General features: G+C 41.4%; 1 long non-coding RNA gene across 1 annotated transcript in view; it reads right to left on the bottom strand.

The window, feature by feature from the left end:
* LOC106561507 (uncharacterized) overlaps positions 1-16,604 on the bottom strand; it is a 43,784-nt gene extending 27,180 nt beyond the window's left edge. Inside the window, exon 1 of the long non-coding RNA XR_006762928.1 lies at positions 16,448-16,604. This is a non-coding gene — a long non-coding RNA (uncharacterized lncRNA). The remainder of the gene's footprint in view (positions 1-16,447) is intronic.
* Positions 16,605-20,330: the final 3,726 nt, after the last annotated feature.

Below are 20,330 nucleotides of genomic sequence, written 5' to 3'. Positions count from 1 at the left end.
TGTAGTAGGGTCCACATAGATACTAGTCATGCTGGTGTAGTCTATAGCTGAGCTGGTTAAACTGTAGTAGGGTCCACATAGATACTAGTCATGCTGGTGTAGTCTATAGCTGAGCTGGTTAAACTGTAGTAGGGTCCACATAGATACTAGTCATGCTGGTGTAGTCTATAGCTGAGCTGGTTAAACTGTAGTAGGGTCCACATAGATACTAGTCATGCTGCTGTAGTCTATAGCTGAGCTGGTTAAACTGTAGTAGGGTCCACATAGATACTAGTCATGCTGCTGTAGTCTATAGCTGAGCTGGTTAAACTGTAGTAGGGTCCACATAGATACTAGTCATGCTGGTGTAGTCTATAGCTGAGCTGGTTAAACTGTAGTAGGGTCCACATAGATACTAGTCATGCTGGTCTAGTCTATAGCTGAGCTGGTTAAACTGTAGTAGGGTCCACATAGATACTAGTCATGCTGCTGGTGTAGTCTATAGCTGAGCTGGTTAAACTGTAGTAGGGTCCACATAGATACTAGTCATGCTGGTGTAGTCTATAGCTGAGCTGGTTAAACTGTAGTAGGGTCCACATAGATACTAGTCATGCTGGTGTAGTCTATAGCTGAGCTGGTTAAACTGTAGTAGGGTCCACATAGATACTAGTCATGCTGGTGTAGTCTATAGCTGAGCTGGTTAAACTGTAGTAGGGTCCACATAGATACTAGTCATGCTGGTGTAGTCTATAGCTGAGCTGGTTAAACTGTAGTAGGGTCCACATAGATACTAGTCATGCTGGTGTAGTCTATAGCTGAGCTGGTTAAACTGTAGTAGGGTCCACATAAATACTAGTCATGCTGGTGTAGTCTATAGCTGAGCTGGTTAAACTGTAGTAGGGTCCACATAGATACTAGTCATGCTGGTGTAGTCTATAGCTGAGCTGGTTAAACTGTAGTAGGGTCCACATAGATACTAGTCATGCTGGTGTAGTCTATAGCTGAGCTGGTTAAACTGTAGTAGGGTCCACATAGACACTAGTCATGCTGGTGTAGTCTATAGCTGAGCTGGTTAAACTGTAGTAGGGTCCACATAGATACTAGTCATGCTGGTGTAGTCTATAGCTGAGCTGGTTAAACTGTAGTAGGGTCCACATAGATACTAGTCATGCTGGTGTAGTCTATAGCTGAGCTGGTTAAACTGTAGTAGGGTCCACATAGATACTAGTCATGCTGCTGTAGTCTATAGCTGAGCTGGTTAAACTGTAGTAGGGTCCACATAGATACTAGTCATGCTGGTGTAGTCTATAGCTGAGCTGGTTAAACTGTAGTAGGGTCCACATAGATACTAGTCATGCTGGTGTAGTCTATAGCTGAGCTGGTTAAACTGTAGTAGGGTCCACATAGATACTAGTCATGCTGGTGTAGTCTATAGCTGAGCTGGTTAAACTGTAGTAGGGTCCACATAGATACTAGTCATGCTGGTGTAGTCTATAGCTGAGCTGGTTAAACTGTAGTAGGGTCCACATAGATACTAGTCATGCTGCTGGTGATGGTCCCCAGATGTGATGATTCATTCTACTCTGTTTTATCTACAATGATTTAACTGATTTGATCTTCAGATGTTCTGAATTAAAATAAACATTCAATGTATTCATATTTTTGTAATTGCAATGTTTTAATCTTGTACATTTCTATGAATTATGATGTATGGTGTTGATGTATATTGGTTGTCATTCAGAACCATTGATATGTTTTCTCAGTTGGTTCTCTGTCTCTATGTAATTCTCCTCAGTATCATTGATCAGCTTGTAGGCTCGGCCCTAATTGATGTGTTCTCTGTCACCTGGAGCTGCATGGAAAATGGTCCAGGAACAAAAGGACAATTCAGGACTAGTCAGCCCACTACAAGCTGGAATCACTTACTTTCTACTAAAGTATATGGTCTGGTTTCCCAGACACAGATTAATCCTAGTCCTGGACTAAAAAGCATGTTCAATGTAGATGTCCAGGAAAGCGTCCCTAAATGTGTCATCTTTCATCCTCCCATACTGCTCAGTCCAGCAACATTAAACCTGTCCAGCAGGTGGTGCTATTGACCAAACAATAAAACCAGCAGATATCTTGACTTGCCACTCAGTATATCAGTAATGTTCAGAATAGTACTTTAATATCATTGGAGATTGATGGTCTTTTTAACCCACTATCCAGAGTCAGGAACAGATTCAACCTCCTGTTGTGTTGGTTTCATGTTAATTCATTCTGTGTTCCCGGTCCAAAATGACCGCCCCATTATAGCTGATTATAAATCCATAATAATACATATATTATCACCTAATGTTGTGTTAGATCTTTTTATCAACTGAAGTTCTTGTGAACATTACAAGTTCTGATCTTCTATTTACTATTTATGGCCTGTAGGCCTCATTGACCTGAGTTCATACAACACGTTCTGAGTAAATAAATCATAATGTATGGATTATTCTGACTATAACAAATACTCAGATGAAACATATTGTGCTATTTATCACAGACTACTTTGTGTCAAAGTTTAACAAGGACATTTGTTTTGAAACCATTTTTAAATGTTTAAATAGTGTCACAAAATAGCATCTGTTGTGTTCCTGGTCCAAACTGACCGGTTTGATTTGATTAGTAAAGAAAGGACATCAGCCCAAAACTACACATGAAAACTTTACCATATTACAAAATGAATGTCTGAACACATTAAAGAACAACAGTAACAATAACAGTATTACTAACAATTACAAAAACATTAAAATGTTCACAATCTGTCAATCAATGGTGGCTACATGTTGTGTGTTCTCATGCACATGTTGGACAATACGTGGTGTTGTTGCATGTGCCTTGCAAATATATGCACTGCATTTATGGAACGTGATGCTGGTTTTGACATCTCTTGGTGCACACAGATTGCCCCTCTTCCTCCTGTCTCTTCTGTCTCTGCTGGTCGTAGATCTTGCTTCTGGCCCTTGTATATCTCTCACCAATCCAGCAGAGGATGGTGTTGGTGCTTTCCCCAACTCATCTAGGAATAGTCTCCTCTTGAAACATTTCCCCTGCTTCCAGCCTGGATTCACCTCCATCCACACCAGGAACGCGCTGTAGGCCGACACATCTAGATGTTGAAGAACACCACCATGGGCCAACGTGACGTCATCCTCAGTGCAACAATCAGGAAACAAAATAATGACTACATACAAGTGATACTTCATGTCTTGCATAGTGACGTGAAAAACTGCATCAAAGCTTTGTTTTCATTTATCACATCTAGAACATATTTACATATTCAAATGAATAGAATTGACTCCATATTGTTCACAAATTCAATGAGCATTTCACCAAACAACAACATGTCTTATTTTTGTGGTGCAGATAAAACAATCTGGTAATAGCAAAACAAATACATGAGACTTGAAAGATAAAAAGTAACGTACTTTATCAAGGTTGTGAGCTCCTCTTTGTTCCTGTTGTAGTCCAGGACAGCGTTGGGCTTCTTGTCCTCCCTGGTACTCCCTGTTTGTTCCTGTTGTAATCCAGGACAGCGTTGGGCTTCTTGTCCTCCCTGGTACTCCCTCTTTGTTCCTGTTGTAATCCAGGACAGTGTTGGGCTTCTTGTCCTCCCTGGTACTCCCTCTTTGTTCCTGTTGTAATCCAGGACAGCGTTGGGCTTCTTGTCCTCCCTGGTACTCCCTCTTTGTTCCTGTTGTAATCCAGGACAGCGTTGGGCTTCTTGTCCTCCCTGGTACTCCCTCTTTGTTCCTGTTGTAGTCCAGGACAGCATTGGGCTTCTTGTCCTGCCTGGTACTCACAGTGGCATCCCTGTGCAGAGTTGTCATCAGGAGCGCATTCTTCTTCTTCTTCTGGCAGTAGGACGCAAGAGTGTGTATCGGTGAAGGCAAATTTAGAGGAAAAACGATCCCTGTCCTTGGTGGTGAGTTCGGCAGGAGGCGACTCAGGCTTGTTCCTTCTGACCCACCATGGTCATCAGCATATGAGGTGAAGAAATGGTCACATGTTATGTTGTTCCTCTGGAGACCTGCAGTCATTTCCAGGACCACCCACTTCCCCTGGTTCCTTTACGGGAACACCGTCAGCAGGTTCCCCTGGTTCCTTTACGGGAACACCGTCAGCAGGTTCCCCTGGTTCCTTTACGGGAACACCGTCAGCAGGTTCCCCTGGTTCCTTTACGGGAACACCGTCAGCAGGTTCCCCTGGTTCCTTTACGGGAACACCGTCAGCAGGTTCCCCTGGTTCCTTTACGGGAACACCGTCAGCCGGTTCCCCTGGTTCCTTTACGGGAACACCGTCAGCAGGTTCCCCTGGTTCCTTTATGGGAACACCGTCAGCAGGTTCCCCTGGTTCCTTTACGGGAACACCGTCAGCAGGTTCCCCTGGTTCCTTTACGGGAACACCGTCAGCAGGTTCCCCTGGTTCCTTTATGGGAACACCGTCACCACATATCCCTGGTTCCTTTACGGGAACACCGTCAGCAGGTTCCCCTGGTTCCTTTACGGGAACACCGTCAGCACATATCCCTGGTTCCTTTATGGGAACACCGTCAGCAGGTTCCCCTGGTTCCTTGCAGGAACACCGTCAGCAGGTTCCCCTGGTTCCTTTCAGGAACACCGTCAGCAGGTTCCCCTGGTTCCTTTCAGGAACACCGTCAGCAGGTTCCCCTGGTTCCTTTCAGGAACACCGTCAGCAGGTTCCCCTGGTTCCTTTACGGGAACACTGTCAGCACGTTTCCCAGTGTAAACCTGCATGTTCCAGGCATAACTTGTCCTGGCATCACATGCTGCCCATATCTTTATTCCATATTTAGACAGATTGCTTGGCATGTCCTGTTGGAATGAGCAGCGTCCCCTAAAAGCGACCAGACGCTCATCCACTGTGATGTCTGGACTTGGGTTATAGATGAGTGGCAGGCACTCCACCCACTTGTGCCAAACCTCTCTGATCGCTGCCAGCTTGTCTTGTTGACAGCGGCCTGGTCTTTTGACATAGTGGCAGGAGAAATCCCCCGACCAGACTCTGCATCCCATAAACAGGTGGTAGATTAGTTTCTGGATCTGTACACACCTGCCAAAATCAAGAGACCCTCGTCTGCTTGGACGTGTGTCCGGTCCACCTCCTTCCAGTTGTCTTTGTAAACGCGTCTCCCCTCCAAGTTGGTCATGTTTATCACTATAGTCTCCATTGACTGTCAGGAACAGTTTGAAACAGGATGTTATGTCATCAACCCGGGATATGGCGTACCTTGATGGCCCTGGTGTCATCCTGATAACATTTTCAGCAGACAGCCGACCTCTCTTCTCAGCTGGGGATGAAGACCAAGACAAATTCACATTATTTGACCGGAATGTACCAACAACCTCAGCAGGGCCCTCTTCGTCATCACTGGATTGTTCCACATCGGTTGTCACTTGGTCTGGATCATATTCTGTGTTGTCTTCAACTTCTGATACTTCCTCTTCTAATGCATCTTCACTGTCAGTTTCCTGGCCTCTCTCCTCCTCACCAGCACGTGTGTGTGTGTGTGTGTGTGTGTGTGTGTGTGTGTGTGTGTGTGTGTGTGTGTGTGTGTGTGTGTGTGTGTGTGTGTGTGTGTGTGTGTGTGTGTGTGTGTGTGTGTGTGTGTGTGTGTGTGTGTGTGTGTGTGTGCGTGCTCAAACACACATGCATGTGGGGGTCTGGGAGAGGAAGTGTGTCCATCTGATGAATGGACATGTGCCTGAACTCAATTTTATACACTAATTATAGTCTCACCCATTCATTACTAATGACCGGCCATTTTTGACCGGGAACACCACAGGTGTACAAAAGTTAAATAAAACACCCAAAATGTAATTGTGTGTTAAGATGCCCTGTGTGGACAAAGTCATGGAACCTTATGACAATCAGATTAAATGAACTACATTTTTCAGAGAGAACTTATAAATCGGTCCAATTCAACCCGAACACAACAGAAGGGGTTTAACCTCTTACATCTAGACATTCCGCTAGCGGAACACCTGCTCCAATATCCAATGATGGGCATGGCGCGAAATACAAATTCCTCTAAAATCCGAAAACTTCAATTTTTCAAACATATGACTATTTTACAGCATTTTAAAGACAAGACTCTCGTTAATCTAACCACACTGTCCGATTTCAAAAAGGCTTTACAAACTTTCAAAAGGCTTTCAAACTAATGGTACAGCTATTTTTACCTTGGTGAAACACATTCTGCACCAAGTAAAGCACAGACAGGTTTCTATGATGAGTACATTATGTAAAAGCTTGTGCCATTTCCCACTGTTCACTACCGGCAAATAGCATATCATCCAAAACCAGCAGATTGTTTTTATGAGGAGGTAAAAGTTCATCATCAGGCAGGGATGCGGGTATTCCTTCAACAAACTTGATTTTTATTTTCTTCAACAGCTCATCATCCAAAGGTTGGTAATATGATTAACACCACACAATATTCTCAGGTTTCTGACATAATACATGTTCAGAATTCTCTAAAATACTTTTTACAACACAAGTTTTACCGCTATTGGATAGGCCTGCGATTAAGGCCGAAAATGGTAGTTGCAACCTGGGATCAAAGCCTTCTACAGCAGCCATTATATCTTAAGGGTTAAGACACACGGGGGCTTGTAACCTAAGTCAGTAACCAAAGGGCAAGGTGGTCTATGACAAGAGATTGCTTTTAGTAAGTGGGGCATTCCGTAGATGGAAACCCTTTTAATCCCTAACAATCTTTTCTTAGGATTTCAAAATGTCCAATTCACTATTCTGTCCGTTTATGAACCCCTCGACCAAGCGTGTGATTGAATCCAAGTTTAAACACGGGGCATTTTCATAGTTTTGAGTCATTCCTTTGGCTTTCAACACCACGTGATTGTCTTTAACCTCTTGGGGCTAGGTGGGACGCTAGCGTGCCACCCGTGGTGCACTCCATCAACAGCAGGTGCATTTCAAGAGCGGCAAATTTGAATCCAAATAAATGTCAAAATTCAAATTTTTCAAAAATACAACTATTTTACACCATTTGAAAGATAAACATCTCCTTAATCTAACCACGTTTTACGATTTCAAAAAGGTTTTACGGCGAAAGCATAAATTTAGAGTATGTTAGGACAGTACATTTACAAGAGTTGTGTGTAATGTTTTGTCAAGTCAAAGACAGGGTCACCAATACCATAAAACCAGCTAAAATGATGCACTAACCTTTTACAATCTCCATCAGATGACACTCCTAGGACATTATGTTAGACAATGCATGCATTTTTAGTTCTATCAAGTTCATATTTATATCTAAAAACAGCGTTTTACTATGGCATTGATGTTGAGGAAATCGTTTCCCTCCAATAACCGGCAGTCAAGTCAGCGTCACAAATTAAATAATTAAAATTAGAAAACATTGGTAAAATATTATATTGTCATTTAAAGAATTATAGATTTACATCTCTTGAACGCAATCAACTTGCCAGATTTAAAAATAACCTTACTGGGAAATCACACTTTGCAATAATCTGAGCACTGCGCCCAGAAAAATACGCGTTGCGATACAGACTAGACGTCATGTTGGGGAGATCTAAAATCGAAAATACTATGTAAATAATCCATTACCTTTGATTCTCTTCATCAGATGTCACTTCCAGGTATCACAGGTCCATAACGAATGTAGTTTTGTTCAAAAAAGCTCATCATTTATGTCCAAAAATCTCCGTCTCGTTAGCACATGATGTAAGCCAGCCGGACTTCTCGTCATGAACGAGGGGAAAAAATATATTTCCGTTCGTTCAAACATGTCAAACGTTGTATAGCATAAATCATTAGGGCCTTTTTTAACCAGAACATGAATAATATTCAAGGTGGACGAATGCATACTCTTTTATAACGTATTGGAACGAGGGTACCCAACATGAACTCGCGCGCCAGGTGTCTAATGGGACATCATCGTTCCATGGCTCTTGTTCGGTCAGATCTCCCTCCAGAAGACTCAAAACACTTTGTAAAGTGTGTAGTTTTGTGCAACAGGCCCCAGGTTACTAATGAGTTAATTGTTGCATGATTAATTGAATCACGTAATAATTAAAATGTTAGGTAATTGATTTGATAAAACAGCATGTTATCACATTAATAGCAGTCTAAAAGTAGACTGCGGTTGGAACCAAAAATCTCACATTAGGGCTCATCAGACCAAAGGACTGATTTCCACCAGTCTAATTTCCATTCCTCGTGTTTCTTGACCCAAGCAAGTCTCTTCTTCTTATTAGTGTCCTTTAGGAGTGGTTTCTTTGCAGAAATTCAACCATGAAGGCCTGATTTACACGGTCTCCTCTGAACAGTTGATGTTGAGATGTGTCTGTTACTTGAACTCTGTGAAGAATTTATTTGGGCTGCAATCTGAGGTGCAGTTAGCTCTAATGAACTTATCCTCTGCAGCAGGTAACTCTGGGTCCTTAGTTCCTGTGGCAGTCCTCGTGAGAGCCAGTTTCATCGTAGCGATTGATGGTTTTTGCACTTGAAGGAACTTTCAAACTTCTTGACTGACCTTCATGTGTTAAAATAATGATGGACTGTCGTTTCTCTTTGCTTATTTGAGCTGTTCTTGCCAGAATATGGACTTGGTATTTTGCAAAATAGGGCTATGTTCTGTATACCACCCATACCTTGTCACAACACAAGCTCAAACGCATCAAGAAGTAAAGAAATTCCACAAATTGACCTATAACAAGGCACATCTGTGAACTGAAATGCATTCCAGGTGATTACCTCATGAAGCTGGTTGAGAGTATGCCAAGAGTGTGTCTCTCCGATCTGTTTATCTCTCTCTCTCTCTCTCTTTCTCTCACTCTCTGTACTGTATATAACACATCAGTGACTCTTTGATTCACCAAAGGTTCTTGTTCTCTACAGTTTAACATAAACAATATTTCCCGCCCCTCTAAAAACAGACTTTTGGATTATAAATATGTAAATAAAAAAACGGACACTAAAATAGCCAATGTATCTTATCTTATAATAAAAATAAAGTGTTACCTGCAGCTGTAAGCAGACAATAGAGTTGTGTACTCTATCGCCCTGCTGATCAGGATCAATCTGAACTACAGTACGCTGATCAGGATCTATCTGAACTACAGTATGCTGATCAGGATCTATCTGAACTGCAGTATGCTGATCTGGATCAATCTGAACTGCAGTATGCTGATCAGGATCTATCTGAACTACAGTATGCTGATCTGGATCAATCTGAACTACAGTACGCTGATCAGGATCTATCTGAACTACAGTACGCTGATCAGGATCTATCTGAACTGCAGTATGCTGATCTGGATCAATCTGAACTACAGTATGCTGATCAGGATCTACCTGAACTACAGTACGCTGATCAGGATCTATCTGAACTACAGTACGCTGATCAGGATCTATCTGAACTACAGTATGCTGATCAGGATCTATCTGAACTACAGTATGCTGATCAGGATCTATCTGAACTACAGTATGCTGATCAGGATCTATCTGAACTGCAGTATGCTGATCTGGATCAATCTGAACTACAGTATGCTGATCTGGATCTATCTGAACTACAGTATGCTGATCTGGATCAATCTGAACTACAGTACGCTGATCAGGATCTATCTGAACTACAGTACGCTGATCAGGATCTATCTAAACTTCAGTACGCTGATCAGGATCTACCTGAACTACAGTACGCTGATCAGGATCTACCTGAACTACAGTATGCTGATCAGCATCTATCTGAACAACAGTACGCTGATCAGAATCTATCTGAACTACAGTACGCTGATCAGGATCCATCTGAACTACAGTACGCTGATCAGGATCCATCTGAACTACAGTAGGCTGATCAGGATCAATCTGAACTACAGTATTTTGATCTGGATCTATCTGAACTACAGTATGCTGATCTGGATCAATCTGAACTACAGTATGCTGATCAGGATCTATCTGAACTACAGTATGCTGATCAGGATCTATCTGAACTACAGTATGCTGATCAGGATCTATCTGAACTACAGTATACTGATCAGGATCTATCTGAACTACAGTACGCTGATCAGGATCTATCTGAACTACAGTACGCTGATCAGGATCTATCTGAACTACAGTATACTGATCAGGATCTATCTGAACTACAGTATGCTGATCAGGATCTATCTGAACTACAGTATGCTGATCAGGATCTATCTGAACTACAGTATGCTTTCATTATTTTGCAGAAAACCTTTATTGACCTTAAATTATTATTGAATATGTGTAAAACTAAGTATTTGTTTTTTTCTAGAGTACACAAAAATGATTCTACTGATTGAAGTGTACATACCTAGTATGGTGTATCTATATAGATGTTAAGCTGCCTTTAAAAATATATTTATACATTGATGAGTTAATTAAGTTGTCTTTTTAAAAAAACATATTGATGAGTTAGTGTTGCAGGAGATTTCTGCTTGAGTGTAAATTATTAAATAATTCTACCCTGAATTTAGGGATAGGGTCAATATAGCCTGTAGAATGAGTAACTAAATGGTTAAGCATAAGTCTCAGGAGATTGACTAGAATGAGAGAGGAATTGGGGGCTGTGTGTTTAAGTAAACATTAAGAACTGTTAAACTGTGGTTTACCTGACATAGCTTGAACCCTCTAGGTTTCCCTAATCTCAGAGATATGAAACTGTCGGCTGGGTAAGAATTTATGGTGTTGAGAGTTCTGGAGAAGATCAATTAACTCTCCTTAGTGTTAGTGTGTAATGTGTGTGCATAAATGAGGAGCTTGGTATATAATAGATGTTTTGTGTATGAACTGCAGAACATTCTCTGAATAAACTGTGCAGATCTTTTGCAGAAAGCTGAGTCCTTGCCTAATTATTATTAACCCAGTGTCTTACAAACCTTGGGGATTAGTCAAGGCTTATTGAGTGGTAATGAAAAGCATTGGGATTTGAAAATTCCCATATCAATTGGTCCTTCGAGGGGATCTCAATACCTGTTGACTGTCTTTCCAGTGGACACTGATAACCATGCACATCCGTAAAAAACAAAGTCCTGCCCTCTAATATTGAGGGTTAATTTCAGGCCGGTGGCGAACTGGAACACGACAGTAAACGGTGACGAGAGCTAACCAAAATTATACCTCAGCTGCAAAGAAAAGGTAAGTAATCTTTATTCATTTGTTTGGGGGTTAAGTAAAAAAAAACTTGCTTACAAAAATTTACTTTGCAATTAGTCAAAATAGAGTGGGAAAATGCTTGATTCTTAAACCAAACTGGTGAAAGGAGTGTAACGGAATCGGACGGGTCCGTAATGACTCGTAGTAGTTGAGGCCATTACTAAAAAGAAACTACTCCGTATCGAAAGTAGTCTGGGACTAGTAAGAATATATGGGAAGTAGTCTGGGACTAGTAAAAAGATATGGGAAGTAGTCTGGGACTATTAGGGGTATATGGGAAATAGTCTGGAACTATTAAAAATATATGGGAATAAAAGCACACACATAGATTGTGAGAATAAGCATAATAACAAGGAAAGTAATTGAATAATATGGGTGGTAAATCCTCAAAGGAGGTCCTGGAATTAAGAGAGATATATGAGAGATATATTGAATCCAAGGATAAAAGGAACATTTATTTTGACCCAAAATTGAGAAATAAGTACGAATTTGATGGACGTTTAGATGTAAAAAAGCTAGAGTTAATGGTAGAACATAGACAGGTAGATAGTGAAGAGGACAGGGCAGTCAAAGCCCTGAGAAGGCTGCTGGAAGAACAGGGTAAGGAGAGAGAGGAGCTACTGAAGTTGAGAGAGGATGGAGAGAGTGGCCAGTACCCTATGATAGCATTGCCAAACCCACGGGCTGGGGATGATGGGGCCCAGGCCACTCTGGATGTATACAGGGCATGGACACAGAGAGATGTGGTCCGAGCCGTAGAGGGTGTAGTGCATCCTAAGACAGGTATAGAAGGGTTCAGAAGAGATCTGGAAGGTCTAGCAGACAGCTTTAAGCTAGACACAGGGGAAATTGAGAGAGCAGTAAGACAGCTGGTGGGGAAGGACTGGGCAGTGATCCAGGGACAGTGGGTACGTGGACATAATGATTTGGTGGTATTGCCCTGGGCGATAGATGGACAGTATGTCAAGAAAATCACACAGCTGTGTAATAATCTGAGGGACCACTATCACCCGCATGCAGATTTCTCTAAGGTCCACGAATGTAAACAAGAAGACAATGAGACTATAAGTCAATACCTAGAGAGATTAAAGGAGGTATTCAATGCCAACAGTGGGTTAATAGAGCCACCGGTAGCCCAGGGGAACGATACAGCATATCACCAGCAACTGAAAATAGCTTTCCTCAGTGGAATGCGCCCAGAGATAAGTCGTGCCATAAAAACGACTCTTGTAGGATGGGGCACAGCAACTCTGGCAGCATGGGAAAAACAACAGAATTAAAAAAGAACAGAAAAAAGCAGAGTACCTGATAGCAACCCTAGGGGAAATAGCAGGGAGGAGAAGAGACTCTGTAGACAGAAGGGGAAAAACAGGGAGACGTGCTGACAAGGACGGAGAGAAGCGGTGTTTTAATTGCGATAGAACAGGACATTTCGCCAGAGACTGTAAAACACCCTGTGCACATTGTGACCGAGTAGGACACAACTACCGAAATTGCAACCATAAGAAATAGCATTGGTGGTTCAGTGGTAGAAATCTTGCCTGCCATGCAGGAGGCCTGGGTTTGGATCCCAGCCCATGCACCATGGGACTAAAATGTAACTTAATTATTGGTATGTTTTGACTGGAATGATACGGTTGTTAGTGTTTGTTTACGATAGAAACCGAATGTTTTGATAGCTTGTTTAGTTTAAATTGAAAGACAGATTCATTCAAAATAATAGCGAGGCAAATTCGATAAAGTACATTGTTTGTGGTCTAAATGGCCTGTTTAAAGGATTTATAGAGAATGGAAGTTGTAATTGAATGACGGAATCAAGGAAAAGGCAGTTACCTAAATCTAATGAATTATAAGGAGCGGATAGGTAATTGAGATAGAATTGTAACCACCGAAAGGTGTTTATTTTTATGCTAAAAGAGTTGAAAGAAGTTTTTTATAAATTTGGCGATATACATGGTATTTTTCAAGTCTTGGACATTTCATAAGAGTGAGGCTGAGAAAGAGAGGATAAAGTTGTAACATTGGTTTTAATCTTACGATAGAGGTAAGGCAGAACGCTGTTTGAAAAGAGGTAATATTTTTTCCTACGGGTTAAAAGAGGAGAGTTGGTTGTGAGCGCTGGACTATATGTGGCTGGAAGCGATTCTGGTCTGAATGATGGAATCGTAAAAGTTTGGTGATAAATTCTGGTTATTGATTCGTGGTTTGATTGCTTAGTAACACCAGTGAATTGAACAGGAAGTGAATGTATGCTAACATTATAATGTTTCCATTGCATGGAACAATGTCAAGTCTGTAAAGTGAATTGCAGGTTGAGTTAATTTTATTTTTACAGGGAAGGTGCACATTAAACACAGTTGTGTGTATAATGGCAGGGTATTCCTAGCAAACAGAATGGGCCTGTTTGCAGACAAATGGAAGGGATTTTAACGTTGTAAAAGCAAGCTGGGGTTGAATTAGTCAAATAGTACGTTAAATATGGGAGTTTCATAGATTGGAAGTACAGGATTGTATCCAAGGGTAGTGTATGTTCAATTAAAGTATACAGAACCATCGAGAAGGTTTAAAACGAATGATTAATGATTTGAGGAAGTACAGTGGAATTATTATTAGGTTTGGTTTGCAGTTAACGTTTGGGTTTCTGAAGCGGTGTAATATAAGGAATGATGACCAAATGAACGTGGTTATTTTTTTGAAAAAGAAACGTTAGCTCTCTTTGGAAAAATTCCTAGGGACAGGATATCTTAAAGGGGTATACACACATGGCATTTTGGAAGGTTTATTTTCTGAGTTTTAATTAAACACGTGAATTATTTTAATAAGAGATGTTCTGGGAACCTGGGACAAAATGTAGATAAAGTTCTTAGCTTTCATTTGTCTAATGTAGTAAGGAACACGGTTCTGAAAGAGTGGTATAAATTTTGACCCCTCTGGTGACTTTTCCTTTGTGGTCTGATCAGCCGCATTGAAAAGCCATTTGGATAATGAAGAAAAAGGGTCACTTGTGATACTAACTTTAAGGAAATTTGTAGAACTGATAATTAGGATGGAGTTTAAAGTTCTTAGACATATCTGTAATTTAAGCACATGAGATGGCAGTGTAAGATATTGAAGACTACAAGGCTGTGAAATTGATATAATAAGTATTATTATATTTTGTTTTTGAACAAGGTTATTGAGTTAGCAAGAATGAGTTTAAAAATGGTAAACTTATTTTAAGTATTTAGGATGTATTTTAAGTCTGAAGGAGTAAGAACAAATGAGGAAAAGATTTTGGTTGTTCAACTTCTGGACATCAGACAGTGGAAAGACTGTCTGCTCCATTGGTTATGAAACAGGGGATGTCAGGAGAGTAGGCAGGCATTCCAATCCTGAACTCCAGGTTATGTACAGATAACCTGTTGAATGATTCTGTTGAATGTGTCAGTTAGTTAATTAAGATGTTGAATATAAAATGGGGCTTCTTCTATAGAAATATTCAGGCCTCTTGCTTAATAATAGTACAAAGCAGATAGTTCAATCGATGTTCTTCCTGGTTCTAGACTGTGGTGAAATCATCTATATGAATGCAGCTGCCACTTCATTAAAGCCATTAGATGCATGTGACCATAGAGCACTTTGTCTTATTATGGGTCCAGGTTATTCCAAGGTGTGTCTTTAATTCTAAATGGATTGTGTGGAGGTGAGCTAGTGGTGTGGCTGATAGAATAGAATGAAAAGGGAGGAGGGGAGGAAGAGGGGAGGAGTGAAGGGCTGTTCAAGAAACCAGATGAGGAAGAGGAAGATGTTCAAGGGAATTACTGTCTCTGTTCCAAATGGTCCCCTATTCCCTACGTAGTGCACTACGGTGCTTCTGACCAGGTCTAAAGTAGTGGTCTACATAGGGAATAGGGTGTAGATTTATTACAATATCATGCTTTAGTGTTTGGCACCAAAAATATTAGATCTCCACCCTCCCACTTCATGTCTGTCATCCCCCAGTTCTGTTAAGACTTCCTCTCATTGAACTGGGCCTCATTCTAAATGGTCACTTTGTATTGATAGTCCATACTGGGCTTTACTATGGTTCTACATACAGTATCTGTATTGATAGTGCGTACTGGGCTTTACTATGGTTCTACATACAGTACCTGTATTGATAGTCCATACTGGACTTTACTATGGTTCTACATACAGTATCTGTACCTGGAGGGTTTCTGCTCACATCTTCTTTATCTCCACAACTTTATCTGATTCTCTCTCTCTCCCACTTCCCTTCATGTATTTAAAGGAAATGACTGGTATATGTAAACTCCCTCTACCCCATGCCAACACCAATCCAAGCCTTTTACATTTGTGAGGAGTAGAGAAGGAAAGCTACACTTCAGGAGGAAGGAGAGGTTATTGGGACACCCCCATGGAGAGATGATAGAAGGATGTGAAAGTGGAGAGAGGTAATGGTTGTACTCCCCCATGGAGAGATGATAGAGGGATGTGAAAGAGGAGAGAGGTAATGGTTGTACTCCCCCATGGAGAGATGATAGAGGGATGTGAAAGAGGAGAGAGGTAATGGTTATACTCCCCCATGGAGAGATGATAGAGGGATGTGAAAGAGGAGAGAGGTAATGGTTGGACTCCCCCATGGAGAGATGATAGAGGGATGTGAAAGAGGAGAGAGGTAATGGTTGTACTCCCCCAAGGAGAGATGATAGAGGGATGTGAAAGAGGAGAGAGGTAATGGTTGTACTCCCCCATGGAGAGATGATAGAGGGATGTGAAAGAGGAGAGAGGTAATGGTTGGACTGGACTTATTTATTCTCTCATTACTGACTTTCTTTATCATATAATTGCATAACACAAAATAATTAATGCTAGACAGAATGCTCACTTCCTCTCATAAGAGTCAATGAAGCGTTGGATATTTGTTGGATCCTACACTACAGTTGACATCGTCCAGCTGCACAAAGAAAGCCAGGGACTGCAGTGTGCTCCAGTCTCCAGCAGGGGGCAGTAAAACCCTATGGACCTGAAAGGGAAAGTGAGGAGTCAAAATCAAAGGTGAATATACATCGATGTTTCCACAGAGACCTGAGTCATATTCACTAGGCACCAAACTGAAGAAAATCAACTGAAACGGAGGGACTAACTGGACTTAAGAAAATAAAAGTGTTTTGCTACAGTGTGCCCTAAGAAATACAACCCTGGATTCAAATATCAATTACCCTGTAACATCTTGTATGATCTTATCAGGAAAAGGTGTGTCAAATAGAAAGGAAAGTCTCACCACTGAGAGGAAAACATCACTGGTCCACCTCTGCATCAGGTCAGCTATGTTGATCAGTACTGTCCCAGGGATGCTGGGAGCAGAGATGAACTCCCCTGACCTGGTACCACCTATGGAGTTGTCATTTTAATATCAGTTTAACCCCATTACTGCTATAACACACATGTTAATAGAATGAAATGGATCCAGGTTCCATTTATTCTACAATAGATTTCATCACAGGTCACTTGGTAAGTTTGTTAATATCTCCAAAGTGGTCTGAAATCAAGATGACTGCAGGTCTCAAACCCAAACTAATGGGGGGAAATGTCTCCATCTAATAAGATGGTATTTAGAGGTATGGAGAAAAACTAGTTAGACAAACTTTAATATTGGGGTGAACAAATTCTATTAACATACATACAGTGCATTCAGAAAGCATTCAGACCACTTCCCTTTTTCCACATTTTGTAACGTTACAGCCTTATTCTAAAATTGTTTAAATAATACATTTTCATCACCAATCTACACAAAATACCCCATAATGACGTCACACATAATGCCAAACTGAAAACAGATTTTTAGAATATTTTGCAAATGTATGAAAAAATAAAAAATAATATATATATATATTTAACCTCTATGGGCTAGGTGGGACGCTTGCGTCCCACCTACGTAACAGCCACTTGCAGCCTGTGGCACGATTTTCAAAACCTTAAAAATCCTATTACTTCAATTTCTCAAACATATGACTATTTTACAGCTATTTAAAGACAAGACTCTCGTTAATCTAACCACACTGTCCGATTTCAAAAAGGCTTTACAACGAAAGCAAAACATTAGATTATGTCAGCAGAGTACCAAGCCAGAAATAATCAGACACCCATTTTTCAAGCCAGCATATAATGTCACCAAAACCCAGAAGACAGCTAAATGCAGCACTCACCTTTGATGATCTTCATCAGATGACAACCCTAGGACATTATGTTATACAATACATGCATGTTTTGTTCAATCAAGTTCATATTTATATCAAAAACCAGCTTTTACATTAGCATGTGACGTTCAGAACTAGCATACCCCCTGCAAACTTCCGGGAATTCGCTAACATTTTACTAAATTACTCACGATAAACGTTCACAAAAAGCATAACAATTATTTTAAGAATTATAGATACAGACCTCCTCTATGCACTCGATATGTCCGATTTTAAAATAGCTTTTTGGTGAAAGCACATTTTGCAATATTATAAGTACATAGCCCAGGCATCACGGGCTCGCTATTTAGACACCCGGCAAGTTTAGCACTCACCATAATCATATTTACTATTATAAAAGTTTGATTACCTTTTGTTGTCTTCGTCAGAATACACACCCAGGACTGCTACTTCAATAACAAATGTTGGTTTGGTCCAAAATAATCCATCGTTATATCCGAATAGCGGCGTTTTGTTCGTGCGTTCCAGACACTATCCGAAATGGTAAAGAAGTGTCGCGCGCATGGCGCAATTCGTGACAATAAAATTCTAAATATTCCATTACCGTACTTGAAGCAAGTCAACCGCTGTTTAAAATCAATTTTACGACATTTTTCTCGTAGAAAAGCGATAATATTCCGACAGGGAATCTCCTTTTCGGCAAACAGAGGAAAAAATCACAAAGGCGGGGGCGGTCGGGTCATGCGCATAAGCCCAGAGTCCCTTGATCGGCCACTTGAGAAAGGCGATAATGTGTTTCAGCCTGGGGCTGGAATGACGACATTCTGTTTTTTCCCGGGCTCTGAGCGCCTATGGACGACGTGGGAAGTGTCACGTTAGAGCAGAGATCCTTAGTAAAAGATAGAGATGGAAAAGAAGTTCAAGAAATGGTCAGACAGGCCACTTCCTGTAAAGGAATCTCTCAGGTTTTGACCTGCCATTTGAGTTCTGTTATACTCACAGACACCATTCAAACAGTTTTAGAAACTTTAGGGTGTTTTCTATCCATATGTAATAATTATATGCATATTCTAGTTACTGGGTAGGAGTGGTAACCAGATTAAATTGGGTATGTTTTTTATCCAGCCGTGTCAATACTGCCCCCTAGCCCTAACAGGATATATTGCTATGAGACTCGAAATTGAGCTTAGATGCATCCTGTTTCCATTGATCATCCTTGAGGTGTTTCTACAACTTGAATCGAGTCCACCTTTGGTAAAATCAATTGATTGGACATGATTTGGAAAGGAACACACCTGTCTATATAAGGTCCCACAGTTGACAGTGCATGTCAGAGCTTGAGAGGATCTGCAGAGATGTGATGAACAAGTCACATAAGTTACATGGACTCACTTCGTGGGCGGCAGGTAGTCTAGTGGTTCGAGCGTTGGACTAGTAACCGGAAGGTTGCAAGATTGAATCCCCGAGCTGACAAGGTGAAAATCTGTCGTTCTGCCCCTGAACAAGGCAGTTAACCCAATGTTCCTAGGCTGTCATTGAAAACTAGAGAAAAAGTGTTTCCTGTCAGGAGATGTAGCCAGTAAAACTCCTGTCCCCAAATAGAAACTGCAGAGTATTCAGTGGTGTCTTGTTTACCTGCAGGCCACCCTCTTGGTTCTAGAAGACCAGAGGATTCAGTGGTGTCTTGTTTACCTGCAGGACACCCTCTTGGTTCTAGAAGACCAGAGGATTCAGTGGTGTCTTGTTTACCTGCAGGACACCCTCTTGGTTCTAGAAGACCAGATGATTCAGTGGTGTCTTGTTTACCTGCAGGACACCATCTTGGTTCTAGAAGACCAGAGGATTCAGTGGTGTCTTGTTAACCTGCAGGTCACCCTCTTGGTTCTAGAAGACCAGAGGATTCAGTAGTGTCTTGTTTACCTGCAGGACACCCTCTTGGTTCTAGAAGACCAGAGGATTCAGTGGTGTCTTGTTTACCTGCAGGCCACCCTCTTGGTTTTAGAAGACCAGATGATTCAGTGGTGTCTTGTTTACCTGCAGGCCACCCTCTTGGTTCTAGAAGACCAGAGGATTCAGTGGTGTCTTGTTTACCTGCAGGCCACCCTCTTGGTTCTAGAAGACCATAGGATTCAGTGGTGTCTTGTTTACCTGCAGGCCACCCTCTTGGTTCTAGAAGACCAGAGGATTCAGTGTTGTCTTGTTTACCTGCAGGCCACCCTCTTGGTTCTAGAAGACCAGAGGATTCAGTGGTGTCTTGTTTACCTGCAGGCCACCCTCTAGGTTCTAGAAGACCAGAGGATTCAGTGGTGTCTTGTTTACCTGCAGGACACCCTCTTGGTTCTGAAAGACCAGGGTGATGCTGCCATAGTCAGTGTTCTCCACAGCACAGCTGGCCCTCCTTCACCCTGTCACTCCTCACCGGGGGTAATACAGAGACCTCAGGGTTCTGCTGTTCTCATCACCTGCAGGGGACAACAACAATCAAGCCTGATTCACACAATAGGGCCCCAACTGTACTGGCTCTGATATTTTATATTTCAGTTCCAGCAACTATGGTGGATGTGTAACCAGGCCAGTTTGGCCCTGCTTGGCTTGACTCTGCTCTATAGTGAGAAACAGACATCAGTTTGTTTAAGGGGTCAGAGTGAGCAAGGCAAGGTGCAGAATCACTGATCTGGATCTCTTAGGGTGTTTTCAGACAGAGTTCTGAGTAGAGGATTAAACTCCACTCAATGGAGAAGTCATTTTCTAATGAACTGCATCAGAAACCTCCTTCACAATGGAGTGGAGTTTCATCTGTTAAGTTATGAGCTGTAGTTGGAATCAGAGTTTGATTATTTTTCACATTTTATTTTTTTAATTTGGTCTGGTTGGTTTCACATTGCCAAATGTCAAACGAACTAAAATTCCTAAACAAAACCAGGTGTTTATGCAAGTCAAATGTTTATTCATCAGAAATGGTCACAT

Source organism: Salmo salar, unplaced genomic scaffold, assembly GCF_905237065.1.
Source record: "Salmo salar unplaced genomic scaffold, Ssal_v3.1, whole genome shotgun sequence".
Classification (NCBI taxonomy): domain Eukaryota; kingdom Metazoa; phylum Chordata; class Actinopteri; order Salmoniformes; family Salmonidae; genus Salmo; species Salmo salar.
Note: the sequence above shows the minus strand (reverse complement) of the source record. Positions and strands in the feature narration are given on the sequence as shown.